This window comes from Sapajus apella, unplaced genomic scaffold (genome assembly GCF_009761245.1).
Source record: "Sapajus apella isolate SASKATOON/1434 unplaced genomic scaffold, GSC_monkey_1.0 scaffold4, whole genome shotgun sequence".
In the NCBI taxonomy this organism is placed as follows: Eukaryota; Metazoa; Chordata; class Mammalia; order Primates; family Cebidae; genus Sapajus; species Sapajus apella.
In genome coordinates, this window is record NW_022436944.1 from 18,725,567 (window position 1) to 18,731,527 (window position 5,961).

Sequence of the window (5,961 nt, forward strand, 5' to 3'; positions counted from 1 at the left end):
GTTCCACACTGTGGAGTGTGCTTTCATTTTCAATAAATCCCTGCTTTCGTTCTTTTGTTGTTTCATTCGGCATTTTGTATAATTCGTTGTTCAAAACGCCCAGAACCTAGACAACTTACAGTCATGACCCTCTACCAGTGACACAGGTAGGGAAATCTTTTACAAGTTAGACCAGGGTAAAGGAAACGAAAATTGGCTTTATTATTTCTCTCCTCTACTGAATCTAGAAAATTCTTTTAAAAACTTTTAGTTGCACACATCTCTGGTTTGTTGGTAGTTCTATTTTGCTACAATAAAACCAAGTTTGTAGAACAGGAGCTGTAGCTTTAATTTTGAGACATTGGGTTAACCTTAAAATCATGGATGGAATTAAAGTAGAATCCAAGTAATTAATGTCTCAAAATTATATTATTTAGAAATGCCAAAGAAACAGTCCCTGAATCTGATCAACACTGTGGTAAAATCAGCCCAGTGAAGGAAAGAGCATGGGTACGTGAGTCAGGGGGCCCTGTGTAGGAGGAATCCAGGCCTGATCACTCACCAGCCTTGTGACTTTGGCTTGCCTGCTTAACCCAGATGAGCTTCAGTTTCCTCATCTATAAACAGCTTTGCATGGGGGAGATGTAAAATTAAATTACAATATCAGAGTGACTTTCACATGCCCACTCTCCATACTGTTTAATCATCTCTCTCTTGCTCCACACTCTTCTTCCCCTGAATGCACAGAACCTGGATACATATTACCCAGGAACCCTGAATGGTTTTTGTCATTCTCCCCAAAGGCAGCTGTGATCTGGGGAAGAGGGCCAGCAGGAGAGAACTTGCCACTTTTCCTAGGGAGGATCTTCTCTCCTATAAGATGAAGGGAGGAGCTGGAAGTGGCCTGCTGCTTCTCCCACCTCACAAAGAGAACCACCTGGTGAACCAGGGTCACAAGGTGCAAACACATGAATTCATCAGTTCAAATTTTTTAGGGTTTGTTTTTAATTTTAATCAATGGTTTTCCTTCTCAACTGAAATGAAGCTTGCTGGACTTGTGTAGCCTCGTGTATAAAACTAGAAAGTTGGGCCCCCTACATCGGTGGACTTCAACTCTGCTTGGGCACTAGAGTCATTTGGGGGACTTGCTTAAAAGGTAAATTCCTGGCCCCACCCACAGACATTCTGTTTCCCTTGGGATGAATCAGGATGTGTTGCTTTAGAAAACCATAGGCCATTTTCTGTTGAAAGTCAAATGATCTTTAAAGTCCCCCACATCTCACATGCCAGGCTCTATTAAACACAAGGAAATGATACTCAAGTAAGAACACGAGGGTCCATTCTCCTTCAAGTATTTGTGCACTAGTTGTCCTAGATGCCCTGGATGCCTTCAGCTCTCCCATCCAACAGGAAGTCAGACTGCCCCTTCTGGGCAGCTAGCCTTCAGGAAGGGAGATCCAGAGCCACATCTTGAGCATAGGGCAGGCACCCCAGGAGGTGTCTTTTCTGCAAATGGCAACTGAGGCAGGGAAGAGATCTTGGCTTGATGAGCCATAAGCTGAGCAAGTTGAACTAAAATTACCAGAGAGAGATGGGGAATCGATGATTAATTCTGGTTTAATTGGGCCAACAGAGCCTATTTTTCAGCCCAAGAATAACTTGAGCTACAGCCTAAAGTGAGTAGGAAGCCAGGAAGCTGTGTGTAAGGTGGTTTTACACTGCTCCCTGCCTCTGAGGCTCTTTACTGTCATTGTCCGCTGTGATTATAGTTTCAAATAAAGTACAGCAACTAGCTTCCCTGCCTGGTCCCACACTCACCTTTCCCTGAGAACAACTTCTCTTCCATGTACCTGGTTGCAGGGATGGCTCCCAGCAACCCTGTTTATGCAGCCCCATAGGCATGGACACCTGGCCTGGTCTTGTCCAATGCATGTCCCTTCCCTCACAATCTGGACTTGGGATGAATCTCTTGAACTGAGAAAGCCATAAAATTCAGAATTGTCAGTAGCCATATTTTTTTGTGTGAACTGACAAGCAGAGAAAATAAGACCGCACTAAGAAAAATAACGTATATGGATAGAAAGAGTCAAAAATGCAAAATGAGGAGTAGGACATTCCGAATTTCCTGCAGAGCTTTGTTCCCCTTGTCCAAGAGTTCAATCATCCTATCTGCATCTCCACCTTTGAAGTTCATAATTAATGCCCTGTTGTTTTAGGTAACTCAACTGGCTTCTGTTACTATAATCAAAATGCTCTAATGAACATGGTTACTGTATAGGAATCATCACATTTGTCATGTTCAAATGAGTAAGAAACTAGTGCCTTTCCAACAAGGAAGGGGAAATACTGTGGAAAAATACAACAGGGGTGCAGGAGGCCTGAGTTCAAATCTTCCTCTTAGAATCCCACAACCACATAGAATCATAGACTGTTATGCTAGTTCTAAAAGGTAACCTAATTCCACTGTCAACTAGCTAGATGATCTTGGGAAGAGTTTTTAACCCCTGTGGGATTAACTATAAAATAGCCATAATGATTCCATGAAGGTGTGGGAGCTAAACCATTCACTCTATTGAGGTGTCTTTCAGCACGAACATCTATATAAGCAAAAGGAGTTTCCTCTGGAATTATTCTTGAAACCTCATTCTGTGCATGAAAAGGTTGAAAGAGCTAACCCTAGGGAGCATATACCAGCTGCCTATGGTAATGATAGGTAAAATTGAACATTTTCTAATTTAATTATAGCAAATGTCAATTTTCCCTAACCTTTCATAAGATGTTTTGACTTTGCTTAAACACAAGTAAACTTAGAACTGAACATATTCAACTTTCCTATTCATATGAACAAAATTATTTGGCAAACATTAATTGAGAGCCAACTAAATGCCTGACACTATGCTAGCTGCTGTGCCCTCAAAGAGGAAGACAGAAGATCCCTGCTCTCTGAGACTTCAGTGGAGATGGGGAGGCTAAGGAGGATATGCACTTGTGCATCGTGGTGTGATTGGGGCTGCCATGCAGGTTCGGTGTGTTAAAGAACAAAGTGGGAGTCATGAGCAGGATGAGGATAGAGTGGAGGGGGGAAGCAGGCAGGGGCATGATGAAAGGTATCATGGGTTAAGTAAAAGTTCAGTCAGGTAACAAGGCAGGGATAGGGTAGGCTGGGCAGGAATGGCAGGCCTTTCTGGCAATTTTGGCATATCCAAAACACGGGGCTGAGAACCGGCAGTTCATGCTCTGGAACCTGAAGTTTTGTGATGCAGTAGAAACTGCTGCTTCCAAGGGTATCATGGATTGAGGTTGGTCCCAGAAGGGATGACGAAGCTGGAAATGAGTTTTACTGTAACTGGGGGAAGTTCAGTATTTTAAAATTGGTCGGGAAAGATAATAAAGGAATCCAACATATACTGGAGTGATAAAATCCAGGAAAAGTAAATATAATGAATCACAGATACATTAGAGACATCTCCTCTGAGAGAGTGGGCTGATAAAAATAGTAAATAATAAGTAACGCATATTGAGTGATTGCTAAATGCCAGATGCTTCAAGCTTTACACACATTGACTCACTTCTGCATATCACAACCCTATGAGGCAGATTCTATTATTTGTCTCTCAGTAAGGTCCTCTCCTTCTCCCACCTATTCCCTTTTTCTGCTCTTATCACCATCTAACACCCTCTGTATTTTACTTACTGTTATTTCTTATTTGCCTCTCTCTGATAGAGTGGATACTCCTAAAATGCAGGAATGTTGTTTGTGTTGCTTACTGCTATATCCCCAGCAGTAAGAACATATAGTAGGAACCAATAGATGTTGGTGAATGAATGAATTATAGAAATAGAGGTACCCGGTACACAATGGTTAATAACTTGCCCCAGATCAAACAACCAGGCAGTGGGAGGGCCCGGAAGCAATGGTGTGAGTGGCCGAGATATTTTTGGGCTCACAGAGAGGCATCATGAAATTGAGGGTGGGGAGACTGGAGCATCAGCCTGGTTATAAAGAGCCTTAAAAACTCATAGATTCACTTATTTACTCATTCAACTACTCAGTGCTATTTAATGAGCACCTGTTATGCACCAGACATGCTCCAGGCACTGGGGAAACAATAGTGGACGAGGCAAATGGTGTCCCCTCAGTGGGGAGGGGAAGGGAGATGACAACAGAAAAGGGAACAAGCAAATACGCAGAATAGCTTCAGAGGCTGATAAATTCTGTGATGATAATACAGCAGGGTAACGTGATGGAGCACAGCTGGAGATGGGGGGAATGTCTTCACTAGATAGGTCATCAGAGAGAACTTCCTTGACAAAATTACATATGAGCAGCATCCTACAGCATGTATATTTTTTTTTTCTGGGGAGAGGGTTTTATTATAAGATTTTCAAAAAATTTTTTATTTTTTAATTTTTAAGATTCTCAAAAACCTGCTAAGAACAACTAATCTAGTCCTGCTTTTTGTCTTATAGATTAGGACACAGTCCTGGAATGTAAGTTACTGCACAGAGTCCACACAGCTGGAATATAGCAGAGTTGTGGTTCTTACTCCAGGCTTTCTCTTTCGAGGACCCTCAGTCTTCTCCATGCCCTACTGATCTGGAGATGGGGGAAAGAAGACAAAAGGAGATTTAAACACTTGGGGGCAAAGTCGTTGTATTAATCTATTTTCACACTGCTATAAAGAACTGCCTGAGACTGGGTAATTTATAAAGGAAAAGGTTTAATTGACTCACAGCTCTGCACCGCTAGGGAGGCCTCAGAAAACTTACAGTCAAAGTAGAAGGTGAAGGAGAAGCAAGACACCTTCTTCACAAGGCAGCAGGAATGAGGCATGTCAAGAGAAGGGGGAAGAGCTGATTATAAAACTGTCAGATCTCATGAGAACTCACTCACTATCACAAAACAGCACAGGAGAAACTGCCTCCATGTTTCAGTTCCCTCCACCTGGTCTCACTCTTGACATGTGGGGAATATGGGGATTACAGTTCAAGATGAGATTTGGGTGGGGACACAAAGCCTAACCATATCAGTTAAGAATCACTTTCCCCCATTTTGGCCCCAGGTGGGATAGATCAGCAGAGAGGAGGATTGCAATGATTACTTTTCAACAACAACTCCGTCATTCACCCATAGCGCCCAGGCTGTCACCAGTGCAATCCTGTCTCCAAGCCATCAGGCCGAGCACACGTTTCCCTGTCGTTGAACGCAGTAACACTCTTACGAGGATTTACCTGCCTCCACCTGAGCAGGTGGGCGCTTCCAGGCTTCTCGACTCCATTGATTTATTTCCTCAGGCCATCCTGGATCCTGGCCTCACCCCTGTTAGTGTGCTGAGGCCACACTTCTTGGGCCGTCCTCCCATCCCATGCCATGTCACTAACCACAAGCTGGTGTCCACAAATTTGGTATGTGTCCCGCCCTCTAGTTTCAGGCCAAATCCTTCAGATGCTAGATTCGCCAGCCTCACTCACCTTCTTCTTCTAAACTAATGCCTCCCTACCTTGGCCCTTTTCTATTTTTCTGTATTCTCTATCCTGTCCTGGTGACAAGGCCCTCCAGTCCTGGCCCCACCCAGCCACCCTGTGCACGTCCCACTGCCATCCACTGGCTGGTGCAATCTGCTGTTCAAGCCTTAAATTTATTCAGTAACCAGCCCCTCCTTCTGCAAGGTAACCACCTAGAAAGGTAGTCTAAAACTCTTTCTCTGCCTTTGTGTGGGGAGTCTGTGTAAGCTGGTCTCAGGATCTGGCTGGGTAAACCATCTGTTTACCTCTATGTGGGTTCTTACATTCCTAGTCAGTTCAGTTTCTCTGAACCTCGTTTCTCCACTCTGCTTACCAAATCCCTTTCTCTTGTTTTCTTCTCCCCTCCCTCCCTCCCTCCCTTCCTTCCTCCCTCCCTCCCTCCCTCCCTCCCTCCCTCCCTTCCTTCCTCCCTCCCTCCCTCCCTCCCTCCCTCCCTCCCTTCCTCCCTCCCTCCCT